The sequence below is a fragment of the Panthera onca genome, chromosome F2 (assembly GCF_046562875.1).
Source record: "Panthera onca isolate mPanOnc1 chromosome F2, mPanOnc1 haplotype 2, whole genome shotgun sequence".
Taxonomy (NCBI): domain Eukaryota; kingdom Metazoa; phylum Chordata; class Mammalia; order Carnivora; family Felidae; genus Panthera; species Panthera onca.
The window spans coordinates 42,953,036-42,974,826 of NC_138356.1; the positions used below are offsets into that span (position 1 = coordinate 42,953,036).

General features: G+C 41.3%; 1 long non-coding RNA gene across 3 annotated transcripts; it reads right to left on the reverse strand.

Annotated features, from left to right (window-relative positions):
* Positions 1–229: 229 nt before the first annotated feature.
* LOC132664317 (uncharacterized) lies at positions 230–7,554 on the reverse strand. 3 transcript variants are annotated; one of them, XR_009603589.2, is made up of 5 exons: positions 7,448–7,554; positions 6,814–6,898; positions 5,260–5,471; positions 3,774–4,399; positions 230–429 (listed from the first exon to the last, which is right to left on the reverse strand). It is a non-coding gene; the product is annotated as an uncharacterized LOC132664317 (long non-coding RNA). The 3 variants fall into 3 exon arrangements; XR_009603590.2 differs by lacking the exon at positions 6,814–6,898 and having other exon boundaries at positions 231–429; XR_009603588.2 differs by lacking the exons at positions 5,260–5,471; positions 6,814–6,898 and having other exon boundaries at positions 232–429.
* Between the last annotated feature and the right edge of the window lie 14,237 nt (positions 7,555–21,791).

Consider the following 21,791-nt stretch of genomic DNA (forward strand, 5'->3'; position numbering starts at 1 on the left):
GTGGTGTGCTTGACACAGGGTGTCCTCTCATTCATGCGGGTCCTGTCTGGTCAGGTGCACCTCTTCTTTCACGTTCATCAGTACTCACCCACCCCAGTGCAGCCATTTAGAGACAGTAACCTCGATTATTTTCATTACAAAGACAAGTTGTTGAGATTGTCCCTTCTCCTCTATTCCCTCTTCTAGGTTTCCATAATCACCCAGCCATCAAACAAACAAACAAACAAAAAGAGTAACTTCCCAACTGGGAACAATGGACTTTAGTTTGCCAGAGGGGCACAATGAAGTGGTCAGGTGCAGGTGTGCTGGACTCAGGCTGTGGTGGTTCAGATCCTGACCCCGCTGTTTTCCAGCCTTGATTTCAGCAAAAGTCTTAATCTCTCCAGGATTCACTCTTCTCATCCAGAAAAACGGTGATGATTGTAGAACCTATGTAGTGATCAGTTGTGAGAAATAAATGAGATGCCACATGTAAAACCCTAAGAACAATTTCTGACATATGGCAAGTGTTTGGCAATGCTAGTTATCACTTGCATTGTATAGTGAGGGGTCCAGGGTCTCCTCCTTTAGGACAGGGTTTCTCCGCCTCAGCACTAATGACAATGTGGACCTGAGGAATCTTGGTTGTCGGAGGCTGTCTGTACTGAGGCATATTTACCTATCCCTGACCTCTACCTACTGGATGCCAGGAATAATCATCCTTCCTTCCCCCATCTCTGCTTCCTCACCCCAATTGTAACAATCAAAAATGCCTCCAGACATTAATAAATGTCCCTGAAAAGGGGAAGGGGGAGGGTGGGCAAGCTTCCCCTGATTGAGAACCACTGTTTTAGAATAAACAATGAAAATTATATAAATGTGTATCTCAATGGCTATGCCCCACTGGGCAAAGGTGATTTCCCTTAAACTGAAAATTTCAATATTCCAGTGGGGCTTTGAAGAGTTACATATCACAGAAAATAATCCCAACACACTTCTCATCATTGCAGCCCTGGTCATTCACTTTTAGCACCTCCATCCAGCTTTCATCCCTACCTTCCAGAGAATAGCCATTCCTCAGCTCTCTTCTGGCTCAGCTCCCACCAGAGGGGAAGCAAGACTTGCTGCTGCCACCACCCCCACCCCCACCCCCCCACCCCTGCCCCTGCCGGCCACACACACACACACAGTGTATGTGTGCCCACACTAGCTGCTTAATGAAGGTGTGTTGAATGAAAGCAAAAGCGTTAAGTCTGAGCGCCTTAGCTCAGTTTTTTTTTTTTCCATTTTCTATTTGGTTTTGGCTCAGAGAACATCACCTTTTCAAAAACACAACAGATTCCACGCAAAACAAAAACTAAATGGCAGACCAGGAAAACAGGAGAAGCAGCCCAGCAATGGAAGAAAAAGAGAAAATGACAAAGGACTGATGGTGGGGTACCCTCTGACCCCCCATCCTGGGGAAAATGTTACTCTCTTTTTAGCTGAAAATGCATTCCTTTTCCTATTTTATGGATGTAATGAGCAAGGAAAGAGGAGGAGGGGCATCGTCCCCAGGAGCCTAGATATCAAGGCAGTTTCCCCAACTTTCTGGCTGCCCCCAAGAAAGGAGGTAAAATAGGGTAACCAATTCAACAGAGTGGAACAGTCTCTTCCAGAGGAAAATGAGGGCTCAGAGCAGAACTCGGAGGAGAACTCAACAACAAGAATAACACCACCAACATCTAGCTCTGAAGCTGAGGTAGAAGAGAAAGGGAAGGGAAGGTAGGAAAGTCAAGGAAACACCTGGAGGTGGTACATGAGGGAGAAAGTCAGGATTGACCGTGTGGTTCTACTTGCTAAGAGTCAATAGTCTTAGTCTTCTTTTTCTCTTGGCCATAATCTGGGCTCAGATCAGGCCATCCAAACCATGGGCACTTAGCAGTAGACTCTGAGCAGGGGTGTGGTGGGGGAAGTCCTAGATGGAAATATTCCACTGGACTTAATGGGAGGGTAGGAAGAGATCCTCCTAATTCTGAAGGGGGTGGGGAATGGGGCCACAGTGAAATCTGGGTAAACTGAGAAGACTAAGGGGTTGGTGTCCTCCTTCAGGCCTCCTTCTTGGCTTCTTCCATGAAATCTCTCTCTTTCTTGTAGCATCCTAATACCACTGATTTCCTGAAACAAGGGTGTTCTTGTTCATCTCATCCTCCAGAAATTCTATTTCATCCACTCCTTTTCCTGTGCTCTAGCAGAGGAAGCTTTCTGACAGGACTTGGCACTGAACTGCTCAGACAAGGAGATTCCCACGAAGAGTTCTTAGATAGCAGATTTTGCCAATGGCTACCTTGAGCCCATGGAGTAGAATGTTGTAGACATTGTCTTGATATTTCTGGGGATATATTTTTTTTAGGAGCTGCTGCTCTCATTCTTCAGTTGGGGATCTGTTTATCTACTTTCTTCATAGACTTTTGCCCTCAGAAAATGACGGAAATGGTGTTGCAGCATGACATGGGTCACATGCTGCCATTTTGCGTTGACATTCAGGTTTTGCTGGGTAAATTTTGGTTCAGTCGGAGCTCAGTACTACCAGTTGTCTAGGCTTGTAGGTGAGGTAAAACCCAGCATAGAAATGTGAGGTAATAAATAGGGACCAGGCAGACCACCAGCTTATAGAAGTTAGTGTTGAATTGCCCAGGGAAATGAAGACAGGCAGACCAAGATGAGGTGACTCAGATGTCTTAGTCAGTTTGAGCTGGTCTAATGAAAATACTATAGACTAGGTGGCTTAGGCAATTAATATTTATTTCTAACAGTCTGGAGGCTGAAAAGTCCAAGGTCAAAGTGTTGGCCAACTCAATTCCTGCTAAGAGCCCACTTCCTGGTTTGTGGATGGATGCCTTCTTGCTGTATCCTCACATGGCAGAGAAGGATTGTGGGTCATGGTGAAGAAAGCAAGCTCTCTCATGCCTCTTCTTATAAGGGCACTAATCCCATCATGAGGACTCCACCTTCCTAGCCAAATTACTTCCTTTAGGCCTTATCTCCAAATACCATCCCTTTGGAGACTAGGACTTCAGCGTAGCATATAGATTTAGGGGGTACACAAACGTGCATTCCCTAACACTTGGGCCACTGTCTATTAGAGTGGTTAGCTTGAAGTTTCAGGAGCAAATTATAGAGTACTCCATTATTAATGGTCTCCACCAACCAGTAGACAAAGAAGATGATACTTGGCCAAGGTGTCTGAAACTCAAGCTAAAGCTTACCAAGAGGTGCTCAGGGGCCTGGTCGTAGACCTTGAAGATGAGAACCGTGGCCATGCCAGAGCTCATGTCCCCCACACAGAGTCAGCAGGAAATCCTGAAGCCTGTAACACCTTTATGTGCCCTGGGTATCTTACCATGAGGGAGTCTGAGTGGTTATTCAGATAATCTTAGCTGTCTTATCATGACGGAGACTGTCATCTCTGCTTCCTCCTTTCTGTGGCCCTTGTCTGCTCCAAACTGACTAAAGACAAAGTTGTCTGACCTGAAGATCTAGCCAAAAGGACTTGAGCAAACATATTTCACAGTCCTTGATTTATAATCATCCTAGATGACATGAGGAGCAAATAGACTACCTGAAGCTCCATTGCAACATCTGGAGATCTGCTCTCACTAGATTGCTGCTCCCTTGCGAGTAGTGGTGGGTGCAGTGCTGTGCTCATCACTGAACACCAGCCAGAACTCAGCACCCACGTGATCGCCATACTGCACAGTTTGGGTAGGCAAGGGTCCCGTCAGGGGTAGAATTTATTTTTATTTTTTACTCACCTCAAAGTAGGTGGAGAACCTCAGACTCAGAATCATACCTTTTTTTCTGTTTATCACACACTTTAAGAATGGGACCTGGCCTGGGAAGCTGCAGCCACTGAATGTGAGTCCAGAGATCCCCAGACTCTGTAGCTCTTGTACCTCATTTATTTTTCTAATTGTTTTTGCCCTTTTCCAGTTAGAAGCTTCTGAAGGGCAAAAGAGAGCGTCTTCCCCTTCCAATAACTGTCACTTTACCCAGAAAATTGTTCGAGACTGGCCAATGACTTGGCAATCACTGGCTATTGAAAAGAAAAGAAAAATATTTTGCAGACTGTCAGCTTCACAGATATCTCTTCCGGGCTTCATTTCTCAAACATGACCCTTGGGTGGATTTGGCTTGAAAGGAGAAATTTCAGTGGTATGAGGACAGCAATTTTTCAGGGCTCCATTATGTTCCCTGGCTCACTTTTCTTGTTGTCAGAACTGAAGAGGCACCAGCTACACATACATCAAGATAAGAGCTGTGTTTCCATTCATGAAACGGGAGGATTCACCGGGGAACCAAGGAGTGTTTTACATTGCAAATGGTAAAAGGGAATTTGCTTGAAGGTCTTGTCTGGCTTTTGATCATCCGGACAGGCTTACTGAAAGAGAAAATTTGTTTATTTTAAGGACAAAAATTGCTTTTTTCATTGCATCAAATATGTGTTGCAGCTGCTTAGACGCACTGTTCTGAGAGGCACATAGGGTGAGCCTGTTCAACCTAGGTGGACAAAATAGTCGATATACTGATTTTAAAAAATAACAGCAACTATACTTACTGCAACCAGTTTGTGAAAGTCAAGAGGACTTTCAAAATCCACATCTGACTGCCTAAATGAACAGCATCCTACAATAACCAGAGGTCAATAACCAGAGTTAATAAGCAAGTGTCCATTTGCATTAAGAGAAATAGAACAGGAAAACAGAGAGAACCATGTTTATCTGGTTCCTCTTTTCCCACCATGGGACCAAGACTCCAAGAGAGAACAAAGCTCACCTAGACTGCCCATGCCAAAACTAGCAGCTTTCGGAGGCATCTGTTAGCTGCACAACTTTTATGAACTTATTATGGCCATGTAGATACCTCTCTCTGGCCCCCTCCAAGCTCAGACTCCTGGATTTATCCCCAGTCTGCAGAGTGCCCAGCGCTAGGATGGCATCTGTCTGCTGCCCTGTCTCATTAAAGCACTTCTAGGGAAGAGATCATGTCTTTTCCACCTTCTAATTCTTACAATATAGTGTTTTGCAGATGCTGATAAACTTTTACTGGGAGAATGAATGAATGAGCTTCTATCAGTATTCCACAGCGTGATTAACATTACCACAAGCTGTTGTCTAAGTGTACATGAGAGGAAAAATTTGAATCCCAAGGGCAGCTTCAAATCCTAGGTCGATGTGTATATCCTTTATCAGTTGTAGCTCTTTCTATGGCAAATAAGAAAGCCCGATCCAAATGGCTTACCTGAAAAAGAATCTGTCTATTGCTCATAAAGCTGAAAATCTAGTGATGAGGCTAGCTTCAGACATAGGACTCAGAGGATATCATGAAGACCCAGTTTCTCACTCTATTACTTGTGCACTCCACCATGTTGTCCATATTCTGTGATAGGCTCTCCCCTCAAGGCTCTAGAGTTGTCTCTTGCCACTCCAGCTTGTATCCTTCTAGGTTCAAGTCTAGCATTAAAAACAGGGCCCTGTCCCTCAACAGCTCAGTAATGAATCCCAGAGTTGAGCTTCCCTAGGTCTGACTGGAGCTAAGTGTATATGCCTGTACCAGCCACAATGCACAGGGGGTGAAATACAACGTTAGGACTGGACCTAGTCTCACATTCCAGTGCTGGGTTCAGTGAAGTCAGCTAAATGCTAAGCACTTGATCTGAACATTGAATAAGGGTGGTTTCCCCGAAAGACACTCAGGGCATTCTTGCTTCAAGAAGTAGGTATGGGGGCGCCTGGACGGCTCAGTTGGTTGAGCGTCCAACTTCAGCTCAGGTCATGATCTTGTGGTTCATGAGTTCAGGCCCCACATCAAGCTCACTGCTGTCAGTGTGGAGCCTGCTTTGGATCTTGTGCCCCTTTCCCTGCCCCTCCCCTGCTTGTGCTCTCTCTCTCTCTCTCTCTCAAAAATAAATAAAAATATTTTTAAAAAATTTTTAAAAAGTAGGTATGAATGTCAGGTGGTAAAGACAACAAACACTCACAACCACCTTAAACTTGCTTTCTGGTTTTCTTATCTTTTCTTGTATCTCTGCACCCACATGGCTGCATATTACGTTCCCTTTCTTTCTCTTTCCTTCTCTACTGGTATCTCTATTGATATCTCGGTCCCTTTGTCAAACACATATTAGTGCCATTTCACCCCTGGCTGCTCTCTGCCTCTTCAGCCATCTTTCTTCTCCTGCCTCCCCACCAATTTCCATCTAGATTTGAACTCACAACCATCATCTACAAGAATTAGAGTACCTGCTGGGGGTAAGCCTAGTACTAAAACTGTAACATCAGCTGGAACTATTTGCTTTCTCTAGTGACCACAGACTCTCCCTCACTTTTCATCAGCTTTTACCTCCTGTTTCTATAACCCCATCAAAACCAAATATACCCAGGCTTCCCCTATCCATCTCAGGAAACAAGATTAACCACTTTCCTTCAGCCTTGGCAGTGTGCCCACCCCCAGCACCCCTCCTCCCTGTTTCCCCATCACACTGTCACCCCATCTCAGCCCCTCCAGCCTTCCACTCTCTCCCCACCCATCTCTGCTTTCTTTCACCAAACTCGCTTCTCACATCCCTGAAGCCCTGTTTCTGGAGCTGCTTCCTTTCACCACCCTCTCAGAGATTTCCTCATAGTCAAAATATTTGCGTCTCCTCTCTCCCTCACCTTCCACATCCAAATTGCCCTGCAGACCTTGCAAACAGACCCTACAGGTGTCCCCTAGTTCCCTCCCTCCCCTCCTCTCTGTTCCTTTCACCCTGCAAGAGTGCTGTCCCCCTCCCCCTCTCCCTTGTTCCAGTCTCACCTTCCTTCAATCTGCCCTTCCATCGTCCACTGCTCAAAGTTCACTTGTGGAACACTCCCCCTCTTTAACAATTTTGCATGGTGAGCTGCGGAACCAAAGTTATATGCTCTAGCTTTGAACTCCCAGTGCTCTTCCTGTGCCCTCCTCTGTGGTCTTAATCCCACAGATACCCTGTGTGCCAGGTGCACCGCCCTGCACGTGCTCACCCCATGGATCCACCTGGAATAATGTTCTCATCTTCCCTCCTGCCACTCCCACAACTGGAAAATTCCTCTTCTTTCCTCGAGGCCCCCATCAGCCATCTCCAACAATCTGATGCTCATATTGGCCCCTCACCCACAGGACCTTCATCCCATCTTAAAACAAGACGAAGCCCTTCCTACTGTACTCCTCTAACACTATCACTTTGATTTGTAACTGCTTATTTGTGATGGTCTTAGATTCCAGACCATGAACACTGTGAGGGCTGCCTCCACACATCACTCGACTCTGTCCCTGATGCCTCATGTGGCATCTGAACTGTGCCTCTGTTCTTGAAGCTTCATCTTCTGTGCATCTATTTTATTCCCCAGACCATCGCCTCTCTATTTTCTCTTCTGCCCCCATTTCTGATCCACCAGGATCGAGAACCCACCATGCCCTCCACACTTCTTCCTAGATATCTTTTCTCTCGAAAATCACTTTTGCTTCCAAAAGCTCCCGCTGGGGCTCTGATCTTGCCTTCTTCACATCAGGCTCTGCTTCCTCCACCTGTGCATGACTTCATCTACCTCACAAGTATGTATTGTTTGCTCAACACTTTCATGTAATAAATATCAGTTGTCCCTGGGGATCCTGCCACCACATGGAGCAATGCATTGCTCCCTCATGGTCCCCCTCATATCCCCTTGTGTCAAGAGATCACCATTTAGGTCCCTTTTTACTGTTCCCATCATCCTGCTTTGTCTGTTTGTTTGTTTTACAGCAACCTCTCCAAAAGCTATCCTTCCCCCTCCATATGTGATCTATCCCTTGACCATGAATCGTGTGTAAACTAAGGTTAAGGGGACTATATAATTTACCATCTAAGCCAAGATGCTTGGGCAATGAACAAGGGAGCTATGAATAGTTTCAGCAGGTATAAACTGGGACCCTCCCTGGCCAATCAGTACATGTGGCCTCCTTTCTTATTTGACCCGCCCAGCAGGATCCACTGCTTTAAATGCTTCCACTGGGGTCTAAGCATGCCCAGCATCATCTCCCTTCTCTTTATTCCAGCCTCAAGACTTCCAGCACTTCCCCTGCCTTTAGCATCAAATTCATCCTCCTCCTCTCCTCCTCCTGCAGTTTGCTGAGAGTCTACCTGATCCAAACCCTTTGCTCCATCTTATGTCAAGTAGCCACTGGTGACTTTTATTCTTGGTTCATTTTCCTCTCTGTTTCTTCTTCAGGCAGTGCTCACCTATAGGAATCACCTCCCCGTCGCCGTTCCAATTTACTTTTCTCCTCCTAATTGAAACCCAATGTGAAGTTCACCTTCACCTGGAATGATGGTGAGGAATCAGGGGAGAAAATACTGCTATCAAAAGGCAAATATTGACCCCCCCCCATTTATTTGCATACTACATTATTTACAGGAGAGAAACACAGAGAAAATAAAGAGGGGAGGTGGAAATTACAGTGTTTATCCACACAATCTTTTTTGCGTTTTACCCTATAAGCACCTTGCACTTAGGACTCCTTGTATCTTGATAATATAAGTATCAAGGATGTTAAGGGCTTTCTCAAGTGATTATTCATGAACTTTTGGGGGCGGCTTCAGCTTTCTTCAAAATAAAGTTGCCCAAAAAGGTACCTAGAGGCTCAGAGCTACAAGAAGAAATGTTGATAATTTTCTGTTCTCAGTGGCATTTTTCAATTTAACAAATGTTTTTAGTCCTAAAGGCATGAGCACATTTAAAGATGGGTGTCCATTCTGACACGTGCCTGCACATTTCTCACCTTCCGGCTGCTGCTGCTCCCTCTTCTGGTCAGCACTGAGGGAAAGTGGAGAGGCAGGGGTGCGGGAGGCGGAGAGTGAGAAAGACAGTTCGTCTTACTTTGACAGGACAAACACAAAGATGGGAGATAGGCTCTACTCAATTATCACATTTGGTTTAATCAGCTTTGTGAGGCTTTTCATTCTAATCAGAGAGACCGAAAATGCCCACCATCGTTCTCAGCAACTCCGGAGAGTGAGAACAATCGCTCCCTTTCTCATCAAAGCCGGCAACCCTGCCAGGCACCTATGGCTGGAGTGCACGGCCCACCCCTCTCCCTGTCAGCCTGACACCAGGGAGCCCTGCCAAACTGAAAAGGAAGGGGACGGCAGTTCGGGTCATTACAGAGCGTTGCCAAAAAGTGCTCAGAAAATGGACAATTAATTTCGGCTGTCAAAACAGATACTAGAAGAGCCCAGTTAGATTTCAAGCATTTTTTTCTCTCCCAGCAAATCCAAGGCTTTGTCGGTGATAAGGGATGGAGCAGATTCTGGGGATGTTTGTGAGACGATATTACACAGTGGTTAAGACTGCTGTGGACTGTGAGATCAGATTGCCTGGTATGAGTCCCAGTTGTGCTTTTTTTCCGGCCTTTTTTCCTTTTTCACAGGCACTTTACTTAACCTCTCTGAGCCTCGGTTTTCTTGTCTGTGCATTGGGAAGAGTACAAGTAGAGAGGAGGAAAGGGGAGAGGAGCAGGATGTGTGGACAGCACTAAGCTTTGCGAGGTCCCAGTGCAAGCAGTCTATAATGGTTGCTGGTTTTTATTATTATTATTGGTAGTGGTGATATTATCATGCCAAACCTTCTGCTTCTCTTGGAAGTTAATAGATTCAGTTTGTTTGCTCCCTCTTCCTGAATGATTACTGGGTTCGCCCAAATTTCAGAAAATTTTCTGAAGATCTCCGGGGCACCCTCGCTGGTAAGCAACGATTTATTGACTCAGTAAAAATGTTCCACGTGAATGTAAAACCTCAAAGAAAAGAGAAATATTTTTTGTTGTTGTTCTCCCCCAGTGAGGCCATAGTGTAGATGACACATACATAAGTAAAATGGAATTTGAAAAGCAAGAGGCAGAGTATTTTGAAAAATTAAAAGTTTCTTATAAATCTTTACGAAAATGCATCTGTGTCAACACAATAAAAATAATATCCCAGCCTACTGGTTTTCATCTTCCAGCCCCGGGCAAGCACTAACACATTAACCCTTCCACTGCCATCCATTGCATGGAAAACCGATTGCCACCGCTCTTTAGGGCACATAAATGAACACCCTTGCCCTCAGCTCCCATGACAAGAGCTTTCTCCCTCACAAAATCGTCGTTTTCCAGATAATTCAAGAAAGCAATATCTTAAATGCACATCAGACAATACCACTTAATGATATTAACGAGAAGTCCTCTTCACAATTAAGAAAAATAGGCAACTTTTTCTTTTTTTTTTTTTTTTTAATGTTTATTTATTTTCAGGAGACAGAGAAAGCATAAGCTGGGGGAGGGGCAAAGAGAGAGAGAGAGACACACACACAGAATCCAAAGCAGGCTCCAGGCTCCGAGCTGTCAACACAGAGCCCAATGTGGGACTCAATCCCACAAACTGTGAGATCATGACCTGAGCCAAAGTCAGATGATTAACTGACTGAGTCACCCAGGCGCCCCTGTTTTGTCTTTTTTTTTTTAATTTGAATGCTCACCCTATGTTGCTGACTCCTCTGCTTCTCTATTCCCATTGCCGTGTCCCATACTACTAGGGAGAATTTATGCAACACTCTTCCTTATTTTATTCTACTTATTATTTTTATTTTTTAATTATTTTAAGTCAAGTGTAGTTATATTAGTTTCAGGTGTACAATATAGTAACTCAGCAATTCTATACATTGCTGAGTGCTCATCGTGATAAATGTACTTTTGATCCCCTCACCTATTTCATCACTGGCCCCCCCCCCACCCCCCCCCACCCCCCCCACCCCGCCCCACGGCTTCCCCTCCGGCAACCACCAGTTTGTGCTGTGTAGCTAAGAGTATGCTTTTTAGTTTGTCTCTTTCTTCTTTGCTCATGTATTTTGTTTCTTAAATTCCACATATGAGTGAAATCATATGGAATTTGTCTTTCTCTATTTCACTTAGCATTAAACCCTGTAGATCGGCCCATACAGTTGCAAATGGCAAGATTTCATTCTTTTTCAAGTAATAATCCATCACATAAATACCACATCTTCTTTATCTGTCCATCTATCGATGGGCCCTTGTGTTGTTTCCATAATTTAGCTATTGTAAATAATGCAGCAATAATATGCAGATGCATGTATCTTGTTGAGCTAACGTTTTTGTATTCTTTGGGTATTCTTTGCTCCACATTCTCGCCAATACTTGCCGTTTCTTGTGTGTTTGATTTTAGATATTCTGACAGGTGTGAGGTGATATTTCATTGTGGTTCTGATTTGCAGTTCCCTGAGGATTAGTGATGTTGAGCATCTTTTCATGTGCCTATTGGCCACCTGAATGTCTGAATTTGGAGAAATGTATATTCATATCTTCTGCCCATTTTTACATTGGATTATTTGTGGAGTTTTTGGCGTTAAGTTGTATAAGTTCTTTATGTATGTATGTTATGTATGTTGGATACAAACCCTTTAGCAGATATGTCATTTGCAAACATCTTCTCCCATTCAGTATGTTGCCTTTTAGTTTTGTTGATTATTTCCTTTGCTGTTCAGAAGCTTTTTATTTTGATATAGTCCCAATCATTTATGCGTGCTTTTGTTTCACTTGCCTTAAAAGACATATCTACAAAAATGGTGCTCTGGCTGTTGCCAGAGAAATTACTGCCTTTTCTCTCTGCTAGAATTTTTATGGTTTCAGGTATCACATTTAGGTTCTTAATCCATTTTGAGTTTATTTTGTGTATTGTGTAAGAAAGTGGTTCAGTTTCATTCTTCTGCATGCTGCTTCTGCATGTTTTCCCAACGCCGTTTGTTGAGAAGACTGTCTTTTTCACATTGCGTATTCTTGCCTCCTTTGTCAAAGATTAATTCGCCATGTAATAATGGGTTTATTTCTGGGCTCACCATTCTGTTCTACTGACCTATGTGTCTATTTTCTGCCAGTATCATACTGTTTTGATTACTACAACTTTGTAGTGTATCTTGAAATCTGGAATTGTGATAGCTGCAGTTTTGTTCTTCTTTTTCAAGATGGCTTTGGCTACTCAGGGTCTTTTGGAGTTCCATACAAAATTTTAGGATTGTTTGTTCTAGTTCTGTGAAAAAAGCCTTTGGTATTGTGGTAGGGATTGCATTAAATCTGTAGATTGCTGTGGGTAGTATGGGCATTTTAATAATATTTGTTCTTCTAGTCCATAAGCATGGGATATCTTTCCATTTGTTGGTATTGTCTTCAATTTCTCTCATCAATGTTTTATACAAGTCTTTCACCTCCTTGGTTAAGTTTATTCCTAGGTATTTTATTATTTCTGGTGTAATTGTAAATGGTATTATTTTCTTAATTTCTCTTTCTGCTACTTCATTATTAGTGTATGGAAATGCAATGGATTTCTACGTGTGGATTTTATATCCTGTGACCTTACTGAATTCATTGATCACTTCTAGTAGTTTTTTGGTCAAATCTTTAGAGTTTTCTATATATAGTATCCTGTCATCTGCAAAGAGTGAAAGTTTTACTTCCTCCTTATTAATGCGGGTGTCTTTTATTTCTTTTTCTTGTCTGATGGCTGTGACTAGGACTTCCAGTACTTAACGTTAAGTAAAAGTGGTAAAAGTGGACATCCCTGGCTTATTCCTGACCTTAGGGGGAAAGCTCTCAGCTTTTCACCATTAAGTATTATGTTAACTGTGGGTTTTTCATATGTGGCTTGTATTATGTTATGTCAATACTCCTCTTAAAAACCTTGCAACCTGTCATGCCTATTATCTCACAGACTGCCAGTATCTTCCCAATATGCCTGTTCTTCCTCCTTCCATGATTACAGAAACTCAGTGTTATTTCCAGCAACAATGTATCCAAGCAAAAGACTACATTCCCACCCTCCCCTGTAGCCATGGTGAGGTCTTGTGACTAAGTTCTAGTCAATGAGATGCAAGCTTAAGTATTATGTGAAACTTCATAAAGGCTCTATAAAGGTAATCTACACTGCTAGGATGAGAGTGCACCCTTCTTGCCTTTCCTTCTTTCTCTCTCCTGCCTACTGGAATAGGGATGAGATGCCAGGAGCTCCAACAGCTATCTTGGACTATGTGGCAAACTTGAAGATAAAAAGCACATTTAAATGATGAAAAATTCCTTGATGTCTAAGAAATCGCCATATCAACCCTACAGTATCAAATTCCAAATTTATTTTATGGGAGAGAAATAAACTATCTGTTTTGAGCCACTGTTATTTGGGGCTTTCTGTTTTATGCAGATGAACTTGACCCTATTGACACACCTTTCTGTTCCTTTTTTTTTTTTTTTTTTTTTTTTGACTCCAGGATGAATTCTCTGCATTGGCTCATCTGAATATCTGTTCTCAGAGTTTGTTCTACCCGAGATAACATAACAAGGTTTATTACACTGACCACCCTGTAACCTTTAAGTAGCCTAGTAAAATATATAGCCCAGGTGCATTTGCTCAGCAGGGTTAATAAGATGTATGTCAGAACTTTGATTTTCCAAAGGCTTATTTCATTTTAGGTAGAGAGAAAAAATAATTTTGTAATCACATGCTGCACACTAAGTTGGCAACCCACCTCACCAATGTGAGAGATTACCAATCAGGGTGAATGGCTCACTAAAACTCAAGGGGATGTCACTTTTGTGTGAAGGGGTGCTGCTTTCTCCTCTTCAGCATGATGTTCAAATCCTAATAATGCTTCCCATATTGTGCTGCAATGATTTTAGCAAGTCTTCTCTTTTACAGAGACTCTCCTATTTAAGTCTGTATTCTGAGTGCCTAGCATAGCACCTGGCAAATGATAGATGCCCCAAAAGTCACCACTCCTTAATGAATCAATGATGTCCCTTATTAGAGGCTTATTGGAACTATCAGAACTCTCATTTCTATCACCAAAGATTAATGTAGCTTTCAAAGATCTATCCAAAAAATACAATAATAATAATTAATAATTACTGAATACTTTCTACATACTAGGTCATTTGCTAAGCTTGAAAAAGCTCTGTAAGAGAGCTGTGTGTGTGTGTGTGTGTGTGTGTGTGTGTGTATTTCTATATTTTATCTTTACCTATGGTCCATGCTTTCAGACCACACATAGTCTTAAAAGAAGTCGTGTGATTTGGTACAATGACCACTGACATGGACCACCTCACATTCACAGAGGCTGAACTGGCTTCTGAATGTCTTATTGAGCACATTTTTGTAAGAAATTTTTGTTCTGTAATCTACCTTTAGGAAGCAAAATGACCTATGAGGTTATTGGACACTGAAGGTTGGTCCATGATAGAAACTCAACTTTTAACATTCATATAATTGACCATTTTGCCCATCTGTGGAATAAACATCAATGTTAAATTACTAATAACATAGGATGTTTTTGGTGTGAGGTAAAAGGTGCTGTTTGAATGGCAAGACCTCACAAACTCCCGCCCTTCTCCACCCCCCAAAACATCCAAGTAGTGAAATATCGCTTTTGGTTTTGATTTTTATCACAGAAAATGTCACAAATATCATGACACTATTATTATCAGTGCCAACTGACTCTGAAATAGCATGAGTTTGATCTGCATGGGTCCTCTTATGTGTGGATTTGTTTTCGATAAATGCAATACAGCACTGTAAATGTATTTTCTCTTCCTTATAATTCTCTTAAATAATTTTCTTTTGTCTAGCTTATTTTATTGTAAGAATGCAGTAGATAATACACATAACATACAAAATATATGTTAGTTGACTGTTTACTTGTTGGTAAGGTTTCCGGTCAACAAGAGGCTATTATTGGTAGTTAAGTTTTAGGGGAGTCAAAAGTTATACTCAGATTTTCAACTGTGCAAGGTAGACACCCCTAACGCTTGAGTTGTTCAAGAGTCAACTGTAATTTCTAGGAGTAACCTGGTCTTTTCATCTATCTCACTAAAGATGTTTGATCTGGAAGGTAAGAGGTTTTGGTTCTTCGCCGTGGTTAGCCTGATTAGTTCTTCACCTCTATTCACTGATGAAGAGCCCAGGTCAGCACTGCATTTCAGTCAGACTGTGGCTTGATGCCTACAACTGACTTAAGTTTCCACTAATTTTCCATCGCTGATAGATGACAATAAAAGTGATATTCCTGTGACACATACCATGAGGCTGCCTAGAATAAACTAATTCATTGCCTTTGGGGGCCCAGAGCTCACAGTGAAAGTGGTAATGTTTGTGGAACACACTGGGGCAAACAGAAGAGCCTGCTCTTGGAGAGAGGTGATCTGCTATAGGCTTTGGCCGCCCCGGGCCCGATATCTCAGTACACCTTAATCCTTGAGGGCCTGTTGGCTGCAGAGCTCAGAGTTATAAGACTATGCAGTATATTACGTATACATAGGGAATATATAAAGATATAGAATATTTCTATGTGTATATAGTAATTGGATTATTTATACATTTATAAGTATCTATGTCTAGATATACACACAGCCCAACAAGAACACCTGCAGTAAGAAAGCTAAGGTTGAGATGGGATCTTCTACCTTATGCTCTTTCCCTTGTCAGTGCCTTCCCACAGGAGGAGGAGCTTCTAATGTGACTGGTCAAAGCTTTTGCCTTACTGGTCAACATTTCCTTCAATAAGTACTTGTTCTGTTCTTTCAGTTTAACCTTCTTTGTTCCTACAATTAAGTTGCTAAATCAGAGTGTGCCGTATAGATCCAGACATTTTCTGGAGTGAGAGAGCAAAAGGCTTATCTTCCTCAGCTTGGTTCTCCAGTCAAGCTTTTACTGCAGGGCCTGCGCTTCTCTACCATCACTTTAGGGACACTTGCTTTCTTTTCTAGCTAACTGAACTCTCTGTGAGGAGCTCTCAGAGTTAGGACACCTTCAGGGAAGAGGAGATGTAACTGATAAGATTGGGTCCATGCCTTAAAACCCTAGGATTATGAGGCTATGTGTTGCCTAACCAAAGAACAATCATGCTTTATTGAGTAAGACTACATTTCCTGGTCTCCATGGAAGCCAGGTGTGGGTTTGCTCTGGCCAATGAAAAATAAAGAGAAATGTTGTTTGGGACTTTTGGGAAGGCTGCTTAAAAGGAGCTGGTCCAGCTGGAAGAAGCCCTTTTTTTTCCCTTCTGACTTTCCTCTTTCTTTTGGCCTACAGCTGGGATGTGATGGCTGGACTTCAGTTGCCATGTTGGACCATAAGTTAACTTTGAATATGAAAGCTATGCACTAGAATGGTGAAGCAGAAATATAGGAAACTTAGGCTCTGAAAGACATTGCAGAACCCTCATTTATCCCTGGACTGCCTGTCATTGAACTTTTTGTGTGTGAAAGCTAAATTTCTAAAATTTAAGCTAGTCTTAACCTGAGGGCTTCTGTTAAATAAAACTGAACAAAGGCCTAAGTGATCCAACCATCTTTTATTGTCGAAACTTTATCTCTAACTACTAATGGTTAAACGGCTGACACTACAAACACTGTCACCACCACTATCGTCTATGATATTATATAACTAGTAAACAGTCGAATCTCATCACCAACCACAAAATCCACCAACATTCCAGCAAGACTGAGCAAAATTCCTGTCCTAATCATGTCTCCCTTACATTCTTGAACTTCTAGGGAGCATATGAATTCCTGGCTACTTCCCTGCTAGAGAACAAGGGCGGATCACCCCAGACCCAGGAAACATGATCATAGGATAAGCACCCACAGCCTGGGTCACACCAAGAGATTGGGAGACAGTGATACAAAGGAGTCAGATCTGCCTGTCTGTGTACCCCACCGCTAGACAAATAGCCCAAATTCTGAGATTTGGAGGAATTCTAAGATACAGTGGCTTTTCAGATCATGCCTGAAGTGAATTTTTAACCACTATGCTGTCCCAGTGCTCAATCCAGGGTACTCCCACTGACAACTAGGTAACAACAACTACAATGTGCTGGCTAGGAAGTCACTTTCCAATTGATATAAGTAATCTTTAGAAATCAGATCATTGTTTTTTAATGAAACTATTATCTATTTTTTAATTTTCTTTTTTGTTAATGTTTATTTTATTTTTGAGAGAGAGAGAGCAAGTAGGGGAGGGGCAGAGAGAGAGGGAGACACAGAATCTGAAGCAGGCTCCAGGCTCCAAGCTGTCAGCTGCAGAGCCTGATGCGGGGCTTGAACCCACAAACCCGCAAGATCATGACTTGAGCCAAAGTCAGACGCTCCATCAACTAAGCGACTCAGGCGCCCCTTACCTATTTATTTTGAAGAACCATCTGTTCACTGCAGTGTCAGAGGCTCTTGCTCACTGGCAACCCACTCCCAACAAACTTCAAGTTTTGGCAAAATTGAAATCTGGAAAGAATACATAATTTTGTTTAAGCCTAAACCAAACATTCTTATAAGGTAAATGTCCATTTGCTCTGGACAGTAATTTTAAAGTAAGCAACATTAAAAGTTCTTTCTGGTGGGAATAAATTATTAACTGAGCCATCTAACCAAGGGCCTTGGATAAATTTAAATCTTCTACCATGATTTGAACACTAGTGGTATCCAATAAACATTATCTACTAGTAAGGAAAAAAAATAATAATATAACTCAGAAGCTAATTATCTCCATGGTTTTCTCAACTCATCAGAGATTTTAGGTATAAAACTGGAGATAAGGCAAGTCTCAAAATTCAAACTGAAACTCCAAGACTTTTAAGACAATCTCAACAGAGACAAGTAAATAATCCCCTGTGGAAATGAGAATATGAATTTCAAAGGAAAGGAGTGAAGACATTTGGCAGTTCAATTATTCCTTTCTTCCAACAAATTGGAACTGTCATTTCTGGAGAACTTACAAAAATTCAGAAAGTAAGGATCTAATCAAGAATTTAAAAAAAGAAAAGTTTAGGGCACACCTGGCTGGTGTAAGTATGTTGGCATTCACAAGTAAATCATCAGGTCTTCTGGGTAAAGACACAAGATTCCCTCTGTTCCAAAGAGGGACAACCAAACATGGAGCCGTAGATGGCCAAATCGCATCATGGATGTAATCCTATTTGGTCATTGCCCTAGGTCAAGACTAAATAATCCTGTTAAACCTGTTTTAAAATTCCCTGGACACATACTATTGGTTTTCTAGCTGTTTCGAGATGAAAAAGTACATTAACTAGTCTCACATTCCTGCTGCTGAACCATTATCATAATTTTATTTATATATATATATATATATATATATATATATATATATATATACATACATATATATATGTGTATGTATATATATACACATATATATATGTATGTATATATATATATATATATATATAGTTTATTTATATATTTATGGGGGAGAGAGAGAGAGAGACAGAGCAAGTGAGCAAGTGGGGGAGGGGGAGAGAGAGAGAGAAAAGAAATTCCCAAGCAGACTCTGCTATGTTAACAACGCAGAGCCCAACAGGGGCTCCATATCACAAACCCTGAGATCATGACCTGAGCGGAAATCAAGAGTTGGATGCTTAACCAACTGAGCCACCCAGGCCCCCTCATTATCATGATTAAGGATTCCCAGTAGAGGTAAAAGAATAATCACTTGGAAATATGAATTTTTGAAAACAAAATTACATCAAGAGGTTCTAATTTCCACTCAGGTGATCATTCTCAGTTACATCTAGGAAATTCTGCCTCTAGTCACAGATGACACTAATACATAACAAATATTTATTAAATTTCTTCTTTTTAAATCAAACACATTTTACTTCCAATAAGTTTGGACTACTTGGAAGGGTCAGCATTGTATCCTTTGTAATTTTGAATATCTGGATGGTAAAGAACTCATGGCTGTAAATGTTTCTCCATCCCTCAAACCTGAATCCTATTCTCCCTGCTTCCTCAACAGCTACGGAAAAGGGTAGGTTAAGCTTTCAGGGAATTTGTGAGTTGGCAAGGAAACAAATAAAGTATAAAAATGCAGAATGTAGATAAAGAGAGCATTCTGCCTTTAGGAGTCTGCAAAATCTACGAATTCAATTTTGGAACTGCCTGTATCTCCGGTTCAATTCGTAAAGTTTCCTCGAGCCTCAAACAATGCATACCATGCTACGAGAATTTACGAATCAGCTGCCAAATGAGTGAGCAGATGAGACTGGGCTCTGGATTCTACCAGATTGCATCCTAACTCCTTTCAAGGAAGTGGCTGACCCTGGCTAAGCCACAGTTTTCTCATCTGTAAGGCAGAGTGATAAGAATTAGGGTTTTCATAAAGATTACCTCATAAGATAATAGTCATCATAATAATAATATTCCTATGAACTCCTCAAGCACAGGGATTGTGTTTTTATTAACATGGTTTTAGTACAGTGACCATAGAACTAGACCAAGAACAAGGGATGTGCAGCTTCCATCAGACGCCATTTTAATATCTGTAAGAGTTGTAGCTCTTCCACAAAGGAAGATTATAGGAAAAATAAATAAAGTCAGAAGAGGTTGTGGAAGAATTGTGTAAGGGCAGAATAATTCAATAAAATGGCAGTAATTTTAAAACCAAAGGCGAAAACAAAGATATGTCTTGGGGCACCTGGCTGGCTCAGTTGGTTGGGCGTCCAACTTCGGCTCAGGTCATGATCTCATGGTTTGACTCATGAGTTCGAGCCCCACGTCGGGCTACTGACAGTTCAGAGCCTGGAGCCTGCTTCGGATTCTGTGTCTCCCTCTCTCTCTGCCCTTCCCCCACTTGTGCACATGTGTGCGCACTCTCTCTCAAAAATAAACATTAAAATTTTTTTTAAAAAAAGGTAAGTCCTAAGATCATTAAATAAATGTGAAATCCAATTAATCAGTGAAGAAAGTTAGCTATAATCTTAATAAGGGGTGTGGAATTCAATTTACCCAACAAGGGTGGAAAAATTAGTTAATGACCTATCTTGAAACCAAGAGAGATCACCTCATAAAAGACAGGAGTCTGGAGTTCATGTAGTTAGTGAGTGTTAAAAGGGAGTTGGCATGTGGTCAGTGTCCCAGGGAGAATCCATCTCCTTTCTCAACTGAAACTTTTGGTAGATTTGCAGCCACAGTCGTCTGCTGAAATGGCCGCTCTACTTTGCTTGTGACACTACAATTTCAGGAGTGGGCTAATGTTTTTAACCCAAAGAAATTTTGGAATAGAGTACAAAGATTAAGTAAATCGAATCTCAATCATTAACACTGTGTACTACGTTCAAAAATAGGTTTTTTTTTTTAACTTTTTTTAATGTTTATTTATTTTTGAGAAAGAGACAGAGCATGAGTGGGAGAGGAGCAGAGAGAGAGGGAGACACAGAAGCTGAAGCAGGCTCTAAGCTGTCAGCATGGAATCTGACAAGGGGCTCAAACTCAGGAGCTGTGAGATCATGACCTGAGCCAAAGTCGGACACTTAACCGACTGAGCCACCCAGGTGCCCCAAAAATAGGGTTTTTTTTAAATTATTCAGACAATTTGTATATATTTGGTATTTAAAACATTTTCAAGCTTTAAAAAATGTTGTCTATTAAGGTATCTAGCAGGTTAGCCTTCTGAAATCAATTTAAATGGATAATTGGGTAACTAATTTTAGATTCATGATGTTAAGCCAAATGATATAAACAGTATTGAAATGCTTAAGAATCATCTTAAGAAGTTTAATTTATTAGCTTTACTTAAGAGGGGTTTAAATATATAAGAAGTTTTTTTTTCTTATTAGAGAAATTTGAAGGGCTCTAAAAGAAAAAAGAATATATTAAATTGATAAAAGCAGTGTGCAATATTTAAAGGAAGTCTATTAATTAGGTTTGTAACCAGAATTAAGGGAGGCTGATCCGTTCAATTTGAGTGGAAGAGGCATAAATCTAAGGCTCCCTTCAAAGTGCTTACTAAAATTATTATATTAACAAGTAAAATAGGATTTGTAAAATCATTCAGCATATTTATTGAGTGTATGCTATGTGTTAGGCATTATTTTGGATGCTAAGAATATAGCAATGAGTAAAAACAAGGGCAACAAATTCTTTATGGGGCCTACACTCATTAAACGTAAGAGCTTTAGAAAAAACTAAGTTATTAAATGTTTTTGCTTTAATGCATTGCATTTAATTTTTAAAACATTAGCTATAAATAGCGATGTACCTTAAAGGACATCAAAAAATTCACATTGACAGTTCTTTCCATTCACCCTGTATCTTTAGTGCCTAGCTCATATTCAGCCTCAAAATTGTGTGTGGCTGGAGTGTTGAATCTTCTATTTAGTCTTTGACATCACTCCCAAGAAATCTGAGTTACCCAAGGTTCTTTTCTTAAAATGCAAATGTCTCCAAGGTTAAGGAACTAGGAGATATTTACATCTTCATGTAATTCAATCTGATCGTGTTTCTTCTACCATCTGAGTGAAGGAATAAACTTTCTGATGGAAGGAAGAGAGAAAAATAACTTTGGGGCTGGAAATATTTATGCAGAAAAGGGAAATCTCTGGATTGGGGACACACTACAGGGCAGGGCTGGCAGTCCCAGGGGTAGCTGGGGAGCTTGGGGAATTGGGTGAGGGATACAGAAAGAGTGGTGGAGAGCGCAAAGAATTCTCAACTATTTCAAAACCCACCTCCACCCAGGAAAGAGAAGAGCAAGAGCCTCTTTTTTTTTTTTTTTTTTTTTTTCCCCAGGTGATTATCTGTCCCCAAAACCCAGAAGTCAAAATTGCTTTATTAAAAAGTTCCATTTGGGTAAATAAAACTTATGCAAAATGACATGGAAACTCAAACCAACATTATTGTTTCCATAGGAAAATGTTTCTCACCTTTACACAGACCACTTACAACCAGTCTATTGAAACATA